Source organism: Crinia signifera, chromosome 3 (genome assembly GCF_055691185.1).
Source record: "Crinia signifera chromosome 3, ASM5569118v1, whole genome shotgun sequence".
Lineage (NCBI taxonomy): Eukaryota > Metazoa > Chordata > Amphibia > Anura > Myobatrachidae > Crinia > Crinia signifera.
In genome coordinates, this window is record NC_139219.1 from 80,773,771 (window position 1) to 80,783,440 (window position 9,670).

Genomic DNA, 9,670 nt, shown 5'->3' on the forward strand with positions numbered 1-9,670 from the left:
CATATGCTGTCCTCGCTATGCAAATGAGCTCACTTTCTAGAAAGCACCCTCATTCTGTCTTTAAACTGAGAAAAGAAACCCCATTAAGCTGGGGCACACAAAAATTGAGACAAAACTCAGTTTTGCTCCTCTCCATGGAAATCTTTAGTAAAAGGTGAAAGATTTGTGCGTTCTGAAGAGAAACCAGAGCATGACCAAGATTTCACCTGTCGTCTGAGTGCCGTGCTGGCAGGCCTCACTCAGCTCAATGAGAGCACCCAACTTGAAATAAAAAAGAGCAGATTGTTCACCAGGCTTCTGCTTGCTGTAGGAATCTTTGGCACTCCTTACCAATTGCTTCATATTTTGGAAATAATTAACACGGTCAAGAATTTACTGCATGGGAAGAAACAGACATATGCTGTCCTCGCTATGCAAATGAGCTCACTTTCTAGAAAGCACCCTCATTCTGTCTTTAAACTGAGAAAAGAAACCCCATTAAGCTGGGGCACACAAAAATTGAGACAAAACTCAGTTTTGCTCCTCTCCACGGAAATCTTTAGTAAAAGGCGAAAGATTTGTGCGTTCTGAAGAGAAACCAGAGCATGACCAAGATTTCACCTGTCGTCTGAGTGCCGTGCTGGCAGGCCTCACTCAGCTCAATGAGAGCACCCAACTTGAAATAAAAAAGAGCAGATTGTTCACCAGGCTTCCCCTTGCTGTAGGAATCTTTGGCACTCCTTACCAATTGCTTCATATTTTGGAAATAATTAACACGGTCAAGAATTTACTGCATGGGAAGAAACAGACATATGCTGTCCTCGCTATGCAAATGAGCTCACTTTCTAGAAAGCACCCTCATTCTGTCTTTAAACTGAGAAAAGAAACCCCATTAAGCTGGGGCACACAAAAATTGAGACAAAACTCAGTTTTGCTCCTCTCCACGGAAATCTTTAGTAAAAGGCGAAAGATTTGTGCGTTCTGAAGAGAAACCAGAGCATGACCAAGATTTCACCTGTCGTCTGAGTGCCGTGCTTTCAGGCCTCACTCAGCTCAATGAGAGCACCCAACTTGAAATAAAAAAGAGCAGATTGTTCACCAGGCTTCCCCTTGCTGTAGGAATCTTTGGCACTCCTTACCAATTGCTTCATATTTTGGAAATAATTAACACGGTCAAGAATTTACTGCATGGGAAGAAACAGACATATGCTGTCCTCGCTATGCAAATGAGCTCACTTTCTAGAAAGCACCCTCATTCTGTCTTTAAACTGAGAAAAGAAACCCAATTAAGCTGGGGCACACAAAAATTGAGACAAAACTCAGTTTTGCTCCTCTCCACGGAAATCTTTAGTAAAAGACGAAAGATTTGTGCGTTCTGAAGCGAAACCAGAGCATGACCAAGATTTCACCTGTCGTCTGAGTGCCGTGCTGGCAGGCCTCACTCAGCTCAATGAGAGCACCCAACTTGAAATAAAAAAGAGCAGATTGTTCACCAGGCTTCCCCTTGCTGTAGGAATCTTTGGCACTCCTTACCAATTGCTTCATATTTTGGAAATAATTAACACGGTCAAGAATTTACTGCATGGGAAGAAACAGACATATGCTGTCCTCGCTATGCAAATGAGCTCACTTTCTAGAAAGCACCCTCATTCTGTCTTTAAACTGAGAAAAGAAACCCCATTAAGCTGGGGCACACAAAAATTGAGACAAAACTCAGTTCTGCTCCTCTCCACGGAAATCTTTAGTAAAAGGCGAAAGATTTGTGCGTTCTGAAGAGAAACCAGAGCATGACCAAGATTTCACCTGTCGTCTGAGTGCCGTGCTGGCAGGCCTCACTCAGCTCAATGAGAGCACCCAACTTGAAATAAAAAAGAGCAGATTGTTCACCAGGCTTCCCCTTGCTGTAGGAATCTCTGGCACTCCTTACCAATTGCTTCATATTTTGGAAATAATTAACACGGTCAAGAATTTACTGCATGGGAAGAAACAGACATATGCTGTCCTCGCTATGCAAATGAGCTCACTTTCTAGAAAGCACCCTCATTCTGTCTTTAAACTGAGAAAAGAAACCCCATTAAGCTGGGGCACACAAAAATTGAGACAAAACTCAGTTTTGCTCCTCTCCACGGAAATCTTTAGTAAAAGGCGAAAGATTTGTGCGTTCTGAAGAGAAACCAGAGCATGACCAAGATTTCACCTGTCGTCTGAGTGCCTTGCTGGCAGGCCTCACTCAGCTCAATGAGAGCACCCAACTTGAAATAAAAAAGAGCAGATTGTTCACCAGGCTTCCCCTTGCTGTAGGAATCTTTGGCACTCCTTACCAATTGCTTCATATTTTGGAAATAATTAACACGGTCAAGAATTTACTGCATGGGAAGAAACAGACATATGCTGTCCTCGCTATGCAAATGAGCTCACTTTCTAGAAAGCACCCTCATTCTGTCTTTAAACTGAGAAAAGAAACCCCATTAAGCTGTGGCACACAAAAATTGAGACAAAACTCAGTTTTGCTCCTCTCCACGGAAATCTTTAGTAAAAGGCGAAAGATTTGTGCGTTCTGAAGAGAAACCAGAGCATGACCAAGATTTCACCTGTCGTCTGAGTGCCGTGCTGGCAGGCCCCACTCAGCTCAATGAGAGCGCCAAACTTGAAATAAAAAAGAGCAGATTGCTCACCAGGCTTCCCCTTGCTGTAGGAATCTTTGGCACTCCTTACCAATTGCTTCATATTTTGGAAATAATTAACACGGTCAAGAATATACTGCATGGGAAGAAACAGACATATGCTGTCCTCGCTATGCAAATGAGCTCACTTTCTAGAAAGCACCCTCATTCTGTCTTTCAACTGAGAAAAGAAACCCCATTATGCTGGGGCACACAAAAATTGAGACAAACTCAGTTTTGCTCCTATCCACGGAAATCTTTAGTAAAAGGCGAAAGATTTGTGCGTTCTGAAGAGAAACCAGAGCATGACCAAGATTTCACCTGTCGTCTGAGTGCCGTGCTGGCAGGCCTCACTCAGCTCAATGAGAGCACCCAACTTGAAATAAAAAAGAGCAGATTGTTCACCAGGCTTCCCCTTGCTGTAGGAATCTTTGGCACTCCTTACCAATTGCTTCATATTTTGGAAATAATTAACACGGTCAAGAATTTACTGCATGGGAAGAAACAGACATATGCTGTCCTCGCTATGCAAATGAGCTCACTTTCTAGAAAGCACCCTCATTCTGTCTTTAAACTGAGAAAAGAAACCCCATTAAGATGGGGCACACAAAAATTGAGACAAAACTCAGTTTTGCTCCTCTCCACGGAAATCTTTAGTAAAAGGCGAAAGATTTGTGCGTTCTGAAGAGAAACCAGAGCATGACCAAGATTTCACCTGTCGTCTGAGTGCCGTGCTGGCAGGCCTCACTCAGCTCAATGAGAGCACCCAACATGAAATAAAAAAGAGCAGATTGTTCACCAGGCTTCCCCTTGCTGTAGGAATCTTTGTCACTCCTTACCAATTGCTTCATATTTTGGAAATAATTAACACGGTCAAGAATTTACTGCATGGGAAGAAACAGACATATGCTGTCCTCGCTATGCAAATGAGCTCACTTTCTAGAAAGCACCCTCCTTCTGTCTTTAAACTGAGAAAAGAAACCCCATTAAGCTGGGGCATACAAAAATTGAGACAAAACTCAGTTTTGCTCCTCTCCACGGAAATCTTTAGTAAAAGGCGAAAGATTTGTGCGTTCTGAAGAGAAACCAGAGCATGACCAAAATTTCACCTGTCGTCTGAGTGCCGTGCTGGCAGGCCTCACTCAGCTCAATGAGAGCACCCAACTTGAAATAAAAAAGAGCAGATTGTTCACCAGGCTTCCCCTTGCTGTAGGAATCTTTGGCACTCCTTACCAATTGCTTCATATTTTGGAAATAATTAACACGGTCAAGAATTTACTGCATGGGAAGAAACAGACATATGCTGTCCTCGCTATGCAAATGAGCTCACTTTCTAGAAAGCACCCTCATTCTGTCTTTAAACTGAGAAAAGAAACCCCATTAAGCTGGGGCACACAAAAATTGAGACAAAACTCAGTTTTGCTCCTCTCCACGGAAATTTTTAGTAAAAGGCGAAAGATTTGTGCGTTCTGAAGAGAAACCAAAGCATGACTAAGATTTCACCTGTCGTTTGAGTGCTGTGCTGGCAGGCCTCACTCAGCTCAATGAGAGCACCCAACTTGAAATAAAAAAGAGCAGATTGTTCACCAGGCTTCCCCTTGCTGTAGGAATCTTTGGCACTCCTTACCAATTGCTTCATATTTTGGAAATAATTAACACGGTCAAGAATTTACTGCATGGGAAGAAACAGACATATGCTGTCCTCGCTATGCAAATGAGCTCACTTTCTAGAAAGCACCCTCATTCTGTCTTTAAACTGAGAAAAGAAACCCCATTAAGCTGGGGCACACAAAAATTGAGACAAAACTCAGTTTTGCTCCTCTCCATGGAAATCTTTAGTAAAAGGTGAAAGATTTGTGCGTTCTGAAGAGAAACCAGAGCATGACCAAGATTTCACCTGTCGTCTGAGTGCCGTGCTGGCAGGCCTCACTCAGCTCAATGAGAGCACCCAACTTGAAATAAAAAAGAGCAGATTGTTCACCAGGCTTCTGCTTGCTGTAGGAATCTTTGGCACTCCTTACCAATTGCTTCATATTTTGGAAATAATTAACACGGTCAAGAATTTACTGCATGGGAAGAAACAGACATATGCTGTCCTCGCTATGCAAATGAGCTCACTTTCTAGAAAGCACCCTCATTCTGTCTTTAAACTGAGAAAAGAAACCCCATTAAGCTGGGGCACACAAAAATTGAGACAAAACTCAGTTTTGCTCCTCTCCACGGAAATCTTTAGTAAAAGGCGAAAGATTTGTGCGTTCTGAAGAGAAACCAGAGCATGACCAAGATTTCACCTGTCGTCTGAGTGCCGTGCTGGCAGGCCTCACTCAGCTCAATGAGAGCACCCAACTTGAAATAAAAAAGAGCAGATTGTTCACCAGGCTTCCCCTTGCTGTAGGAATCTTTGGCACTCCTTACCAATTGCTTCATATTTTGGAAATAATTAACACGGTCAAGAATTTACTGCATGGGAAGAAACAGACATATGCTGTCCTCGCTATGCAAATGAGCTCACTTTCTAGAAAGCACCCTCATTCTGTCTTTAAACTGAGAAAAGAAACCCCATTAAGCTGGGGCACACAAAAATTGAGACAAAACTCAGATTTGCTCCTCTCCACGGAAATCTTTAGTAAAAGGCGAAAGATTTGTGCGTTCTGAAGAGAAACCAGAGCATGACCAAGATTTCACCTGTCGTCTGAGTGCCGTGCTGGCAGGCCTCACTCAGCTCAATGAGAGCACCCAACATGAAATAAAAAAGAGCAGATTGTTCACCAGGCTTCCCCTTGCTGTAGGAATCTTTGTCACTCCTTACCAATTGCTTCATATTTTGGAAATAATTAACACGGTCAAGAATTTACTGCATGGGAAGAAACAGACATATGCTGTCCTCGCTATGCAAATGAGCTCACTTTCTAGAAAGCACCCTCATTCTGTCTTTAAACTGAGAAAAGAAACCCCAATAAGCTGTGGCACACAAAAATTGAGACAAAACTCAGTTTTGCTCCTCTCCACGGAAATCTTTAGTAAAAGTCGAAAGATTTGTGCGTTCTGAAGAGAAACCAGAGCATGACCAAGATTTCACCTGTCGTCTGAGTGCCGTGCTGGCAGGCCCCACTCAGCTCAATGAGAGCGCCCAACTTGAAATAAAAAAGAGCAGATTGCTCACCAGGCTTCCCCTTGCTGTAGGAATCTTTGGCACTCCTTACCAATTGCTTCATATTTTGGAAATAATTAACACGGTCAAGAATATACTGCATGGGAAGAAACAGACATATGCTGTCCTCGCTATGCAAATGAGCTCACTTTCTAGAAAGCACCCTCATTCTGTCTTTCAACTGAGAAAAGAAACCCCATTATGCTGGGGCACACAAAAATTGAGACAAACTCAGTTTTGCTCCTCTCCACGGAAATCTTTAGTAAAAGGCGAAAGATTTGTGCATTCTGAAGAGAAACCAGAGCATGACCAAGATTTCACCTGTCGTCTGCGTGCCGTGCTGGCAGGCCTCACTCAGCTCAATGAGAGCAACCAACTTGAAATAAAAAAGAGCAGATTGTTCACCAGGCTTCCCCTTGCTGTAGGAATCTTTGGCACTCCTTACCAATTGCTTCATATTTTGGAAATTATTAACACGGTCAAGAATTTACTGCATGGGAAGAAACAGACATATGCTGTCCTCGCTATGCAAATGAGCTCACTTTCTAGAAAGCACCCTCATTCTGTCTTTAAACTGAAAAATAGAGATGGCTAGTGAATCGCTGCCTTGACTCAGTGACTGGAACCATTAAGCTGAATATATGATTCGAGTTAGTCACTGTGGCAAGAGCCAAGACAGCAGCAGCAGCATTATAGAATAGTAAGCTCAGCCCCTCCTCTCTGAATCGTCAGGCTTAGCAGGAGAAAGGAGAGTGCAGTAACAGCTGAGTTCAAGTTAAGTCTATGCTGTGAGCCGTGCACTGTCTCCTGTGCCTGCAATTCCACACTGCTCATGACATACCCTCCAACATTTGTAGGGCAGAATTCGGTACACATTCGGGAAGGGGGTGTGGCCATGTATGAGGTAGGCGTGACCACAGTTAAAGTGGGCGTGGTCACACCCCCGAATTTGTACTGTGCATTTTTTTAAGGGGACTCCCGAGTCCCACCACTCTAAAAAGTGGAGTTTAACACATATAACCAAGCTCCACCCCCACCCATGCTGATGCTGTGCTTCTACTGCTGCTGCTGCCTACCCCCAGCAGTTCAGCCTAAGCGTCAGTCCTCGGCCCTCCGCTGGCAGTCAATCACTAATCAGGCAGCGTCTGGTCCTGTCATTCCTGCCTGCATCTCCGCAGTGTGCGTGTGTGTGTGTGAGCAAGGGGAGGCAGGCCCGCAAGTGAGGGCTATGCTGTGGCCACTGTCCCGTGACTGCTGGCATCAGACGAGAGAGGGGGGTGGGGGGGAGATAATTACACTGAAGAACAATTTCGAGAGTGGTGGTGCTTGCGGTAATGGCTTTATCAGAGCAGGTCTGCACTGCAGCTACTTCAAAAATCGAGCCAAGTCCCCCTGCACTGCAGGGCACCATGGGACATGAAGTCTTTTTGGCCAGCCACGCCCCCTCTCAGCAAATGCTGCTGGAAGAGCAGCCAATAGAACAGAACTGTGATACTAAAATAAAAAACTACAACTCCCAGAGTCGGAGGGGCTGGCTATAGAAAAACGGTACATTCGGTACAGTTAGATTTAGCCATTACAGACCATTAAAATACGGTACTGTACCGGCTAAATCGGTACAGTTGGAGGGTATGTCATGAGCCCAGCCACTGACTAACTTCCTGTCTGCCGGCACACAGCACACACTGAGGGACAGAGCCTCTGCTACTCCCTAAGTGTGCTGAGAGCCGTGCACTGTCTCCCTGTGCCTGCAGTTCCACACTACACATGAGCCCAGCCACTGACTAACTACCTGTCTGCCCGCACACAGCACACACTGAGGGACAGAGCCTCTGCTACTCCCTGAGTGTGCTGTCAGGCTGAGCCCTGCACTGTCTCCCTGTGCCTGTAATATCATATGAGTAGTGACTCGAGAGCCGAGTCACTGTCTCAACACACTGAGCTGAGCTGAGCTGAGCTGAGTCGTGCGGCTCAACTCATTCCAATGAATCGTCTTGCCCATGACTACTGAGAAAAGAAACCCCATTAAGCTGGGTCACACAAAAATTGAGACAAAACTCAGTTTTGCTCCTCTCCACGGAAATCTTTAGTAAAAGGCGAAAGATTTGTGCGTTCTGAAGAGAAACCAAAGCATGACCAAGATTTCACCCTTCGTCTGAGTGCCGTGCTGGCAGGCCTCACTCAGCTCAATGAGAGCACCCAACTTGAAATAAAAAAGAGCAGATTGTTCACCAGGCTTCCCCTTGCTGTAGGAATCTTTGGCACTCCTTACCAATTGCTTCATATTTTGGAAATAATTAACACGGTCAAGAATTTACTGCATGGGAAGAAACAGACATATGCTGTCCTCGCTATGCAAATGAGCTCACTTTCTAGAAAGCACCCTCATTCTGTCTTTAAACTGAGAAAAGAAACCCCAATAAGCTGTGGCACACAAAAATTGAGACAAAACTCAGTTTTGCTCCTCTCCACGGAAATCTTTAGTAAAAGTCGAAAGATTTGTGCGTTCTGAAGAGAAACCAGAGCATGACCAAGATTTCACCTGTCGTCTGAGTGCCGTGCTGGCAGGCCCCACTCAGCTCAATGAGAGCGCCCAACTTGAAATAAAAAAGAGCAGATTGCTCACCAGGCTTCCCCTTGCTGTAGGAATCTTTGGCACTCCTTACCAATTGCTTCATATTTTGGAAATAATTAACACGGTCAAGAATATACTGCATGGGAAGAAACAGACATATGCTGTCCTCGCTATGCAAATGAGCTCACTTTCTAGAAAGCACCCTCATTCTGTCTTTCAACTGAGAAAAGAAACCCCATTATGCTGGGGCACACAAAAATTGAGACAAACTCAGTTTTGCTCCTCTCCACGGAAATCTTTAGTAAAAGGCGAAAGATTTGTGCATTCTGAAGAGAAACCAGAGCATGACCAAGATTTCACCTGTCGTCTGCGTGCCGTGCTGGCAGGCCTCACTCAGCTCAATGAGAGCAACCAACTTGAAATAAAAAAGAGCAGATTGTTCACCAGGCTTCCCCTTGCTGTAGGAATCTTTGGCACTCCTTACCAATTGCTTCATATTTTGGAAATTATTAACACGGTCAAGAATTTACTGCATGGGAAGAAACAGACATATGCTGTCCTCGCTATGCAAATGAGCTCACTTTCTAGAAAGCACCCTCATTCTGTCTTTAAACTGAAAAATAGAGATGGCTAGTGAATCGCTGCCTTGACTCAGTGACTGGAACCATTAAGCTGAATATATGATTCGAGTTAGTCACTGTGGCAAGAGCCAAGACAGCAGCAGCAGCATTATAGAATAGTAAGCTCAGCCCCTCCTCTCTGAATCGTCAGGCTTAGCAGGAGAAAGGAGAGTGCAGTAACAGCTGAGTTCAAGTTAAGTCTATGCTGTGAGCCGTGCACTGTCTCCTGTGCCTGCAATTCCACACTGCTCATGACATACCCTCCAACATTTGTAGGGCAGAATTCGGTACACATTCGGGAAGGGGGTGTGGCCATGTATGAGGTAGGCGTGACCACAGTTAAAGTGGGCGTGGTCACACCCCCGAATTTGTACTGTGCATTTTTTTAAGGGGACTCCCGAGTCCCACCACTCTAAAAAGTGGAGTTTAACACATATAACCAAGCTCCACCCCCACCCATGCTGATGCTGTGCTTCTACTGCTGCTGCTGCCTACCCCCAGCAGTTCAGCCTAAGCGTCAGTCCTCGGCCCTCCGCTGGCAGTCAATCACTAATCAGGCAGCGTCTGGTCCTGTCATTCCTGCCTGCATCTCCGCAGTGTGCGTGTGTGTGTGTGAGCAAGGGGAGGCAGGCCCGCAAGTGAGGGCTATGCTGTGGCCACTGTCCCGTGACTGCTGGCATCA

General features: G+C 45.0%; 19 non-coding genes across 19 annotated transcripts; all 19 read right to left on the bottom strand.

Moving 5' to 3' along the window:
* Positions 1-76: 76 nt before the first annotated feature.
* LOC146065949 (U5 spliceosomal RNA) lies at positions 77-192 on the bottom strand. Its single transcript, XR_014472755.1, has one exon. It is a non-coding gene; the product is annotated as a U5 spliceosomal RNA (small nuclear RNA).
* Positions 193-470: 278 nt separating this feature from the next.
* On the bottom strand, positions 471-586 carry LOC146065507 (U5 spliceosomal RNA). The gene has a single exon (XR_014472355.1). It is a non-coding gene; the product is annotated as a U5 spliceosomal RNA (small nuclear RNA).
* A 278-nt stretch (positions 587-864) lies between these two features.
* Positions 865-980, bottom strand: LOC146065508 (U5 spliceosomal RNA). The gene has a single exon (XR_014472356.1). It is a non-coding gene; the product is annotated as a U5 spliceosomal RNA (small nuclear RNA).
* Positions 981-1,258: 278 nt separating this feature from the next.
* LOC146065956 (U5 spliceosomal RNA) lies at positions 1,259-1,374 on the bottom strand. The gene has a single exon (XR_014472762.1). It is a non-coding gene; the product is annotated as a U5 spliceosomal RNA (small nuclear RNA).
* A 278-nt stretch (positions 1,375-1,652) lies between these two features.
* Positions 1,653-1,768, bottom strand: LOC146065639 (U5 spliceosomal RNA). Its single transcript, XR_014472468.1, has one exon. It is a non-coding gene; the product is annotated as a U5 spliceosomal RNA (small nuclear RNA).
* A 278-nt stretch (positions 1,769-2,046) lies between these two features.
* On the bottom strand, positions 2,047-2,162 carry LOC146065509 (U5 spliceosomal RNA). The gene has a single exon (XR_014472357.1). It is a non-coding gene; the product is annotated as a U5 spliceosomal RNA (small nuclear RNA).
* Positions 2,163-2,440: 278 nt separating this feature from the next.
* LOC146065807 (U5 spliceosomal RNA) lies at positions 2,441-2,556 on the bottom strand. Its single transcript, XR_014472619.1, has one exon. It is a non-coding gene; the product is annotated as a U5 spliceosomal RNA (small nuclear RNA).
* Positions 2,557-2,834: 278 nt separating this feature from the next.
* LOC146065905 (U5 spliceosomal RNA) lies at positions 2,835-2,949 on the bottom strand. Its single transcript, XR_014472713.1, has one exon. It is a non-coding gene; the product is annotated as a U5 spliceosomal RNA (small nuclear RNA).
* A 278-nt stretch (positions 2,950-3,227) lies between these two features.
* On the bottom strand, positions 3,228-3,343 carry LOC146066143 (U5 spliceosomal RNA). The gene has a single exon (XR_014472845.1). It is a non-coding gene; the product is annotated as a U5 spliceosomal RNA (small nuclear RNA).
* A 278-nt stretch (positions 3,344-3,621) lies between these two features.
* LOC146066137 (U5 spliceosomal RNA) lies at positions 3,622-3,737 on the bottom strand. The gene has a single exon (XR_014472839.1). It is a non-coding gene; the product is annotated as a U5 spliceosomal RNA (small nuclear RNA).
* Positions 3,738-4,015: 278 nt separating this feature from the next.
* Positions 4,016-4,131, bottom strand: LOC146065916 (U5 spliceosomal RNA). Its single transcript, XR_014472724.1, has one exon. It is a non-coding gene; the product is annotated as a U5 spliceosomal RNA (small nuclear RNA).
* Positions 4,132-4,409: 278 nt separating this feature from the next.
* LOC146065950 (U5 spliceosomal RNA) lies at positions 4,410-4,525 on the bottom strand. Its single transcript, XR_014472756.1, has one exon. It is a non-coding gene; the product is annotated as a U5 spliceosomal RNA (small nuclear RNA).
* Positions 4,526-4,803: 278 nt separating this feature from the next.
* Positions 4,804-4,919, bottom strand: LOC146065510 (U5 spliceosomal RNA). The gene has a single exon (XR_014472358.1). It is a non-coding gene; the product is annotated as a U5 spliceosomal RNA (small nuclear RNA).
* A 278-nt stretch (positions 4,920-5,197) lies between these two features.
* Positions 5,198-5,313, bottom strand: LOC146066189 (U5 spliceosomal RNA). Its single transcript, XR_014472886.1, has one exon. It is a non-coding gene; the product is annotated as a U5 spliceosomal RNA (small nuclear RNA).
* A 278-nt stretch (positions 5,314-5,591) lies between these two features.
* Positions 5,592-5,707, bottom strand: LOC146065944 (U5 spliceosomal RNA). Its single transcript, XR_014472750.1, has one exon. It is a non-coding gene; the product is annotated as a U5 spliceosomal RNA (small nuclear RNA).
* Positions 5,708-5,985: 278 nt separating this feature from the next.
* Positions 5,986-6,100, bottom strand: LOC146065854 (U5 spliceosomal RNA). Its single transcript, XR_014472662.1, has one exon. It is a non-coding gene; the product is annotated as a U5 spliceosomal RNA (small nuclear RNA).
* A 1,711-nt stretch (positions 6,101-7,811) lies between these two features.
* On the bottom strand, positions 7,812-7,927 carry LOC146065894 (U5 spliceosomal RNA). The gene has a single exon (XR_014472702.1). It is a non-coding gene; the product is annotated as a U5 spliceosomal RNA (small nuclear RNA).
* Positions 7,928-8,205: 278 nt separating this feature from the next.
* LOC146065945 (U5 spliceosomal RNA) lies at positions 8,206-8,321 on the bottom strand. The gene has a single exon (XR_014472751.1). It is a non-coding gene; the product is annotated as a U5 spliceosomal RNA (small nuclear RNA).
* A 278-nt stretch (positions 8,322-8,599) lies between these two features.
* Positions 8,600-8,714, bottom strand: LOC146065855 (U5 spliceosomal RNA). The gene has a single exon (XR_014472663.1). It is a non-coding gene; the product is annotated as a U5 spliceosomal RNA (small nuclear RNA).
* Positions 8,715-9,670: the final 956 nt, after the last annotated feature.